Below are 11,601 nucleotides of genomic sequence, written 5' to 3' on the forward strand. Positions count from 1 at the left end.
TAATTAAATTAAATTGAAATTTTAATTTTTTTTAAAATTCAATTTAAATTGATTTAGTTTTTTTTTAATAAAGCCATTTTCAATTCAACACTAATTTTATCTTAAAATTTTAATTATGTTACTTAATTTAAAGCCTCGTTCATATTTTGAGTACAATTTTAAATCTAAATTAAATAAATTTAAAAAAATATTATTTTTCATTAAAAATATATTTATATTTAATCTACTTGTATTTGAAAATAAAAATTTTAAAGTGGTGGTAGCTTCAGTCGGCCCTTTAAATCCATCATTGTTTGAGAGAGCATATAAAATAAAAAAAAAGTTTCAAACAGCATATTACAACAAATTTTAACAAATGAAAAAATAAATTATAATAAAATTTAACAGAATGAAGGATGAACTATTGGATCTAAAATAATTTCAGAACCTCGTGGTTTAGTTTCAACAAGTTGTCACAGCGCTCTTGAACACTGTGCCTATACGGCACTTGGACAGAACCCAATGAAATTACAGTCTACCAAGTTCAGTCTATCGATAAATCTTACCACGGTGCCCTACCTTGGACTCATCAGGGAAGCGACTCTAGCCCCTAATCAGTGTATATAAAAATGGTGATCTTACACACAATGGCCCTTCTGAGCAACTCCCCACTCAATTTTCACGGTAACATCTTTTCCAGCATAGTGTTGTACATCCCCATAATTTATGGACGTGATAACTCTCCTCCACTCAAACCATATTCGCCCTCGAGCATGTCCACAATAAAGCACTTTGATTCTAGCATCGTTTCTCCGAAATGACGCTCTTCCACTCAAGCTACGAGGCAACGGGGCAAAGGGGACGTCCCAGTCCCGTCGGAACGCAAGCTTCATCTGCCTTGCCCCACTCGTTGAGGCATCCGAGGAACCCTATCCTCACTCATACATTTGCCTTGCAACTTGCTCTGGACACCACATTCACTTAGTGAGTCCAATATAACACCTCAGTGCACGCAGCATTAATCCTTGCTCTCCTCCACTAAAAAAGCTCAACTCAATTACGCACATAGCCACTCTGCTGGGTCCCCACACCAGGAAAGAAAACTCCTCTCCTCCTCTATTCTTCCAGGATCGTCAGGCGGATGGCAGTGCGTGCCATGTGGAAGCCCACTTTTGCTCTGATACCACATGTCACAGGCGCCCTTGAGCATTACGCCTATGCGGTACTTGGACAGGCCCTATCGAAGAGTTTTGCCACGCTGACTGGTTTTCTCCTGCCTTGGACTCATTAGGAGAGTGGCTCCAGCAGTGTATGCAGGAATGATGATCCCACACACAATGGCCCTTCTGAGCAACTCCCCACCGAATCTTCACGACAACATTTTTCCCAGCATGGTGTTGCGTATTCCCAGAATTTATGGACGTGATAACTCTCCTCCGCTCAAACCATGCTCGCCCTCGAGCATATCTGCAATAAAGCTCTTTGATCCTAGCATCGTTTCTCCGAAGTGATGCTCCTCCACTCAAGCTACGAGCGCAACGAGCCAAAAGGGATGTCCCAGTCCCGTCAGAATGCAGGTTTCATCTGCCTTGCCTTACCCATTAAGGCACCCTAGGAACCCTATCTTTACTCATATATTTGCCTCTCAACATGCTTTGGACACCACCTTCGCTCAGTGAGTTTGATATAACACCTCGGTGCATGCAGCGTCAATCCTTGCTCCCCTCCACCAAGGAAGCTCAACTAAATTATGCACATAGCCACTCTGCTAGGTCCCCACACTAGGAAAGACAACTTCTCTCCTTCTCTATTCTTTCAGGATCGTCAGCCGGGATGGCAGTGCATGCCATGTGGAAGCCCACTTTCGCTCTGATACTATGTGTCATAGGCGTTCTTGAGCACTGCACCTATGTGGTACTTGGACAGGCCCCAACGAGGTTACAGCCTGCCAAGTTTAGCCTATCGGAGAGTTTTGCCACGCTGATTAGTTTCGCTCTGCCTTGGAGGAGCGGCTCCAGTCCCCGACCAGTGTGTGCAGGAATAGTAATCCCACACATAACGGTCCTTCTGAACAACTCTCCACCCAATCTTTACAATTACATTTTCCCCAGTATGGTATTTTACATCCTCAAACTTTATGGACTTAACAAAGTGCTTCGGCGATGCTTTTGCTTTTGAGCTTCGGCTTTTTGCGATTAGCGTTGGTTTGATTAGTTTGGTTTTGACTATATTTGTTTAGTTGTGTTAGCTTTTGCTGCCAAAAAATAAAAATAAAATTTATTATTTAACTTTTATTATACAGAAAACACATTAATTTATCTTTTAATTTTAAAAAATATATTAATATGTATTTAAAATTTTAAAATTTATTAATTATTTATTTCATTAATTTTATTTTTTAAATATTTTACTATTTAATTTTTATATTATAAAAAATTTATTAATTAATTTCATAATTTTATAATATATATTTTAATTAGTTTTTTTATAATATTTAATAATTAAAATTAATAAATAATATTATTTAATAAAATTTTTAATATATAATAATATTTTAATGTATTTTTTAATATCAATTAATTAATAAATAAATTTTTTTATCATAAAAATTAAATAATAATTTTTTAAAAGGAAAACTACATCAGCATGACTAAATGAATGAATAGCGATATATTTTAGCGAAATTTATAAACAATTATAATTTGATTTAACGCATTTTTAAATAAAATTTTATTTTAATTTTTTTGTTTTTTTATACCATCACTCACGCATTTTATTGCTTTTCAAATTTTAAAATTTTTTTATCTCATTTAAATAAAAAATCTCTTAAGAATTTAATTCAATTAATTTACTTTTTAATAATTTTTTATTTAAAATAAAATAATTTAAAAAGTACAGTGATGTAATAAATCGAAAAATATTAAAAAATTAATTATTTAAAATTCAGTTCGCTTAGGCCGCTAATGGATAAGGCAAAGTAAGGGTGTTTAAAAGTTTTTTTTTTATTTAAAGTTATTTCCATTGTATAGAACTATAACAGCCCAAAGTTACGATAATGGGCTTGTAGCAAAAAAAAAAAAAAAAAAAAAAAAAAAAAAAAAAAAAAAAAAAACTAAAACAAGGTTTAACGCCCAACAAACATATGCAGCGCAAAAGAGAATAAACACTAGAAATTCCAACCCAATTGACTTCCACCAGTTGATCTGAATATCTCTTTAGATAGCGCTGTTCATCATCTCTGAAAGCTCCGATCATCTGGGATGGACACCTATCAGAGAAAAGCTCCCACCTTCCCAGCTGACTGATGTACGAAGAAGTAAAATATCGGCCACTCATGGAGCTATAAACTTCCAATATCACAAAAAATAGGATTAGCAATCGCAAAGTACATTGCATCATCAGCTCAGTTGCAACCGGTGGAAAATTAAATTCTAATTTGTGATGCTCACCACTTGGAGATTGGGATTTCAATTTCACATCAATAAAATACCCGGAATAATGAATATATATAATTGTTATTTAAAAATTATTAATTAATTTAAATTAATTATTTTAAATAAAAAAAATTTTAAAAATTATTTATCGTTGTTATAATCCGAAAGGGAGTTAATATAATTTAAGAACGAGTAGTATTCGATTAAAATCGAAAAAATCGATCATATTGAATTAATTTAAGATTTTAGTTTGATATTTTATTATTTTAGTTCAATATACTTTTCAATTTTAAAAATTTTAATTATTTCAACTTGATTTAATTTTAATAAATAAAAAAATTGAATCGATAAGTGATTATAATATATTATTTTTTTATAATATAGAGAGATTAAATATAATTAAAATTAAAATATTTTAATTAAATTTTAAAATACTAAAAATAATATATAAAAAGTAAAAAAATTTATTAAAAAACAGTCAACCGATTAAATTGAATTAAATCAAATCAAATTGAATCAATTCAAATCAATTCGATTCATTTTGATTTCTATTTAAAATCGATTCGGTTTGATTTTTACAAATACTAAAATTTTAATTTTTGATATATTCAATTCGATTTAATTTTAAATTGAGTTGACCGAAAGCTCACTCATATTTTGTACAATCTCTTTTTGTTACCATTGTTAGTTGGCATCGCCTGAAAACACTTTATAAAATTTTTATAAAAATACATTATTCTTATTTTAGAGTGATGTGAAATTCAATACATTCTCTCACATCTAAAATTTTATTAGAGTATGAAATATTTAAAAAAAATTTAATATTAATTGAGAAATTTTGATATCATATTAAATTTAAGTGTAAAAGTGCTTAAACCCTTATAAAAAATATATTACTCCTACTTTAAATTGACGCAGAATTTAATTGAAAAAAATGGAAAATATTTTCTTTAAAATCTTAAATAAAAAGTCTTGATATTTACCCGATTATAGTTATATCACAGATAATTTGTTGATAATATAATAAAATAAAATAAAATTTAAGTGACAATATTTTTTTTATATTACTGTTTGAGTTATTAAAAAATCAATTTTAAAATTTCCATCGTAAAATATTAAAACTTTAATCAAAATTAGTTTAATATATTTTCACCACAATAACTCTAAAATAATCAAATTGCTTTTCCAACAATATCTGAAATTGTGTGTTTTCCATTTTTTGTCTAAACTTCCAATCTCGCCCTTAAGAAAAGGTGTTTTTGTTTCAAATTATAAATGGGGGAGTAAATTGTGATTTTTCAATTAACATGGGGAGTAAGTTGTAAATATCAGCTGTCTCATCACCCGTCCATCAATAGCTAAAACGAACAAGAAAATCTATCGGGAGAATACGACTGCGGAAATTTATTAAAATTATTAAATAAAATTTTATCATTTTAATTGTATTTTTTAATTTATAACATACTATAAATGAGGAAAGATAAATTATTTAATAAGGGAAAAGAAAAATTTAGAGGAAAAAAAATTTATCTTATTTTATTTGGATTGACAGAAAATAGAGGAGAAAAAAAATAATTAAAAATAACAAATATAAATTACTATTTAAGTTAAAAACAAATGAAATTATTTTTTCTCTATAATTATTTATTTAATTATAAATATGAGATATGAGATAAATATTCTACGATTTAAATATATATATATATATATATATATATATATATATATATAAATTATTTAATAAGGGAAAAGAAAAATCTAGAGGAAAAAAAATTTATCTTATTTTATTTGGAATGACAGAAAATAGAGGAGACAAAAAATAATTAAAAATAACAAATATAAATTACTATTTAAGTTAAAAACAAATGAAATTATTTTTTCTCTATAATTATTTATTTAATTATAAATATGAGATATGAGATAAATATTCTACGATTTAAATATTATATATATATATATATATATATATAAATTATTTAATAAGGGAAAAGAAAAATCTAGAGGAAAAAAAATTTATCTTATTTTATTTGGAATGACAGAAAATAGAGGAGACAAAAAATAATTAAAAATAACAAATATAAATTACTATTTAAGTTAAAAACAAATGAAATTATTTTTTCTCTATAATTATTTATTTAATTATAAATATGAGATATGAGATAAATATTCTACGATTTAAATATTATATATATATATATATATATATAAATTATTTAATAAGGGAAAAGAAAAATCTAGAGGAAAAAAAATTTATCTTATTTTATTTGGAATGACAGAAAATAGAGGAGACAAAAAATAATTAAAAATAACAAATATAAATTACTATTTAAGTTAAAAACAAATGAAATTATTTTTTCTCTATAATTATTTATTTAATTATAAATATGAGATATGAGATAAATATTCTATGATTTAAATATTATATATATATATATATATATATATATATATATTAATTTAAATTAGATATAGTCAAGAAAACGTATTCAGTTTAATTTGAAAAAATTAATCGAACTGAATTAATTTAAAATTTTAATTTAATTTTTTATTCATTTTAATTTGACTCAATTTTAATTTTAATTTTTATTATTATTTTGGTTTGATTTAATTTTAATAAAAAAATTAAAAAAATCGAACCAAACTGATTAGTGATAATAATATGTTATTTTTAATAATATAGAGAAATTAAATTAAAAATTTTAAAAGATAAAAATAAAGTATAAAAATTAAAAAATTTATTAAAAATTAAAATCGATCAAATTAAACCGAATCGAATCAGATTGGTTTGGTTTGATTCAAGTTTTTATCAAAATCAATTCAATTCAATTTTTATAAATATTAAAATTTTAATTTTCAATTTATTCAGTTTAGTTTGATTTTAAACCCAACCGACGAATGTTTACCTAAATAAAGTTATGTAAAAAAAGAAAATTATTCAAATTAAAAGAATTATAACGTTCAATTAAATTATTTTTAGTTTTCAATGGCAAAAAATTATGATAATTAAATAATACTGAATTACTTTCACCATTATGACTTTTTTGAACAAAATTTTAACTATTACTTAAAATAATAAAAGAATAAAATATTGAATAAAGCGCCTATTAAGTCTACATTCATGCTGGATAAATTTTTATAAAGATGTGAAAATTATTTAAATTGAATTAATTGAGTTAAATTATTTTTTTATTTAAAATGATAGCAATAAAGGACATTATCTGCCCATAAATGGCTTGCTTCGATTATTCTTATATTTTTTATTTAATTAATAAATATGAATTTATATACATAAATATATTAAATATTTCTTTTTTTTTTGTAATGAAAATATTTCACTGTTAAATATGAGATTTGAGAGTAATAAAATGTGAATATTTGAATAGTGATTAAATGTAGTGAGAAAATAGATAAATTTATTTTTGCGAGTTTGTTAGGGGCTCATTAATAACAGTAATTGGCTAAAAAATATTAATTCATTCTAATTTCCTTTCATAAATTTAATACGTGTAATTTTAAATTGTGATGAACACCGAGTTTTTTATATTTGGGGTAAGATCATATTCTTATAAAAAAGACAAATTCAAAACTCATCAAACTCTTCTTAAAGTGAAGCAATTCAGATTGCGCACCTCCGTCTAGTCAAAAAATCAAGTCGGACGGGCCTCATGCATACACCCTTCCAAAAGAAGTCCAGCTAGATAATGTGACCAGGGGAAGGATAGCAGGTTCGGTCACTTTGCAGCACTGCTTACATGCACACTGCAATAATTAAATGGCTGTCTGGCACGGAAAGAGTTTTGACACATCCGTACGTATAAATCTGAGTAACAGAGACGATTAGACGTCACTAGCAGATAAAATGCAAAGGGATAAAAAGACAAAAACGTTTTTCCCATCATCTAAACTCATGTAATCATCGTAAAATTCTATTTTTTAGATTTCAGAATATTAAATTATATAATTGAAGGAAATATATTTTTAAAATCATCAAAAAGCAATTTATACAAATGAATAACATAAAATAAAATTAATTAAACATATTGAGTATTTTTCATCACAAATAACTGTTTTGATATTAATGAACTTTACATGCTTATGAAAATGGATGACATATTATAATTTTGATATTTTTATTTTTAAGGGAAAATATTTTTACCATTTAAGAAAAAAAAGTTTAGTTCAATTTTATTTAACTAAAGAGAAATATAATAAAATTTTTTTGATATACACCTTGAATTTTAATCACAAATATTAAAATAGTAATAAAATAATAATAATATTTAACAAAAAAATTAAATAGTTGGTATAAAAGATATTATTTATAAAAATAAACTATCCTTTTCATAAATATTATCACGTGATAATGCCATAAAAACTTTTAGTTATAAAAAGTGTTATCGTATAGTATATAGAGGCGAACATAATTCAAGGTAAAACTAAATTTTTTTATGAATTACATAGTTATATATTAAATATACAGTATAATTTATCGGAAATAATAATAATAATAATAATAATAAATTTATAGATTTAAAAATTATTTTGCTAAAAATATATTTTAAAAGTAAATTAATAGCAATAGTTAAATATTATAAAGTAAGCATAATTTATATGGAAGGCTGAATAAAGGAAAAATTATAAATAAAGATAATTAAAAAAAGTAATTTTTAAAAAAATAACTTTATATCTTTTCTAATTATTTTTTACATTTTAAAATATTTACTAAGATCTATTTCAAAAAAAATATTTACTAAGATTTTTATATATAAATTTATTAATAAATTTTATTTTTAAATTAAAATTAAGTAATAAAAAATAAATTATTTTGTTAAAAAAATTTTTACAAAAAATATTTTTTATATATAAATTATATTTTGGAAAGAAATGAAGGTTAAGATTTGTATAGCCTTATATACTTAATTATTTCTGATGATCTGAGATCCAAAGAATAGGATTTTACAAGGGTACTCTAAAATTGAAAAAAGCTTGGGTCTTGGAGAGCCTCATCCTCCTTTTGTCTATTTTCTTTTGCTCGCCAGTGGCGCATAACAGACTGGCTACCATTGGGCTACCTGTCCCTGCCACGCAGATATGGATGTACGAATAAATCAGATCTCTGCTCCATGCGTAACGGCCTCTGATTCTCCCAGGCGCGTGCATACGGAAGACCCCTCACGATCGGCAGGTGGGCTTCCCTCCTAATCCTGGGCCGGACTGGAGGAGGAGATACGGGCCGAGCCATGAGAGAGTTTGCTCGTTGGGCCCTACCTAATTGAGGGAATTGATTGGAGCCTGGTCTTTGGGTGGACGAGCCGGACTGGGTGTTTGTGGACAGCTTGGAGACCTCTAAATAATGGACCGGTACCGTGGACCTGATCTTGGAACGGGATAGAAAAGTCCGGCGGTCATCAATTTCTATTCTTAATGTGGTTATGTTTAATAACAAAATTGCTTAGTGGTTGATGCAATTTTTCTCCCTATTTACTTTTTTTTTATTTTTTTAATTAAATTTTAAAAGTTTAGTGCTTATAAATTTTAAATTCAATTTATTGAACAAAATTTATAATTTTAAATGATTATTTAAGATTAATTAATCATTTTAAATGATATTTAATTTAATTTATGAAAATTAGTTTATAAATATTTAAAATTTTATGTAATTATATGTTTAATTGAAATATTTATAAATAGCTGATAAACAATTAATATGTTTGGAGATAATTAATTTATTAGCATAATTTTATTAAAATTATCAAAAAAATATTAAATAAAAAATATAAAAAATTTTAAAATTAAATGATAATAATATATAAACTTATTTAATTAAACTAACTTATAAATTTAATATTTATAAACACTAAAATGAAAAACTTTCTTTAATTTTTTTTCAGCTTATAAACTACCTTTTAAGGTAAAAAATTATTATAAATAAATATGTTATCTGTTTAAAGCTTATAAAATAATTTAATCAGTTTATAATTTTAGACAAATGCTCCTTTAATTAAATAAATGAAATTATTATTATTATTATTAATATATCAATCTAATTTATTTTTAAAAAATATATTTTTTCTTAATTTTTGCTGCAATATATTGAATAAAATATTTAGATTAATTTATGTTTTTATATGTTTTTATTGGGATGATTAATTTAAGGTGTGTGCATAAAAATGTGAGTGATAGTTTGGAAAATTAGAGTGAGAATTTATTTATCTGAATATTATTAAATTTATATTATTTAAATATTTTTTAAAATTAATATAAATTTTGGTATAAATAAATCTCGATGGGCCCCACATACGTAACTTTGGACCCGCTCATGTAAAACTTTCACCCAAAACATCAGATATTTAGAAAAAGAAAAAAAACATATTTATAGAAAAAGGAAAATGCCGCATGGGGATTCTGACAAGGGCGGCCACCTATTAAAACTTTAATTTTTAAAGTTTCCTTTGTTATAAAAAATATTTTTCTATTTTTTAATATTTAAATATTAACAAAATTAACTAAAAAAGTATTTTATTAATAATATTTTTAAAATGTTATTAAAATCTCTCTATATAAATTTATTAATATAATTTATTTTTTAAATTTAAATTAAATAAAAAAAGAATTATGTTATTAAAAAATATTTTTTAAATATAAATTATATTTCATAAATAAACGCATGCTAAATAGAAGTTTTTTTTACAGATAGACAAATTTTATCAAAATCAAACAACAATACAAGATTAAAAAGATAAAAAATAGATACAAGTCGAGACAAAAAAAAGTAGGTTTTAAAAATATCTCTTAAGGCCTAAAGATTGAAAACCAATACAGCCAAAGCACTGTAGATATGAAAAGCAGATGATCCGACACTCAAATCCGGCTGGAAAAAAGGCATCAACGTAGTTTCATATTCTGGACGATCGACCATCAAATCGGAGACAAAACCAACTGCAATAATAGCAAAAAAAGTTAACCATAAAAAACACAATAAAGATAGGAAAGAACAACAAAATTATAAGTAAAAAAAATATAGTAAAGATCAAAGATAACAACAAAATCACAAGTAAAATTTAGAATAGGGAAGTAATATTAAAAGTAAAAACATCACATGCAAGTGTAGATCTAATAAAGAAACATTGAAAAGTAACACACCACTAAAACGACACGCGAGTAGGGATGGCAACGGGTAGGGTACCCGCGAAATTGGGAGTATCCAAATCCTAATCCGATTATATATAAAATTTTCAAATCCGTCCCAAATCCGTTTAGTGTTTTAATTTTACTACCCGTACCCGTTCCAAATCCGTTTAGCAATACCCGAACCCGACCGAACCCGATTTTTATAATTCAATTCAATGATAAAAAATTAAAGATTTACATATTATAACCCAAATAACAAGCTCTCCATTTTAAGTGTCTTAAAAAAGAAAAGAGTATTTTTTCTTTCATGTTTCTAGCATAATTCCAGTGTTACTTTACTACTAAACTAGCAGTTCCGAAAATAGATAGCTACTGACTACAACAAGCATGTCAGCCAGAACCCCCAGTTTGCAGTATAATATTCAAAACAATATTGACAAATGCCAAGCATCCAAAAACACCACAAAAGAAGATGACAACAGCAAAAAGAAAGGTTAGGAAAACCCCTGACAAAAAATGCTCAAAAAATCAATCCATGAGACTAAATATATTAATGTGCCAAAAGTTGTAAAGTTTATCTGCATAACATTTAAACTGGAAAATACATTAACCTGGTAAGTGAAGAGTTGTCTCCGACTGGAAAGTGGGAGATGTCGTCACACTAGAGAGAGAGAAGGAGATATCGCTGACCGGAGAGAAAGAAGATTTATCGTCAACTGTGGAGAGAAAGGAGACGTTGCCGGTGCCGACTGAGCTGCCGGCACTCGTCAAGTGAAGTGGGGGAGAGATGCGTTGACTGGGAAGTGGGAGATATCGCCGACTGGAGAGAGAGGAGATATCGCTGACTGGAGAGAGGAAGCAGATGTCGCCGGTGCCGACTGGGCTGCCGGTAGTCGTCAGTGAAGTGGGGGAGAGGCGTCGATTGGAAATTATGGGAAGGGAAGGGGGGAGAGAGGCGCCGACAGAGAGAGAAGCTCGAGTAAAATGAGAAAATGAATTAGGGATAAGGAATTAGGGTTAGTATAGCTAAACGGGTTCGGGTAACGGGTATCCGATC

This window comes from Manihot esculenta, chromosome 9 (assembly GCF_001659605.2).
Source record: "Manihot esculenta cultivar AM560-2 chromosome 9, M.esculenta_v8, whole genome shotgun sequence".
In the NCBI taxonomy this organism is placed as follows: Eukaryota; Viridiplantae; Streptophyta; class Magnoliopsida; order Malpighiales; family Euphorbiaceae; genus Manihot; species Manihot esculenta.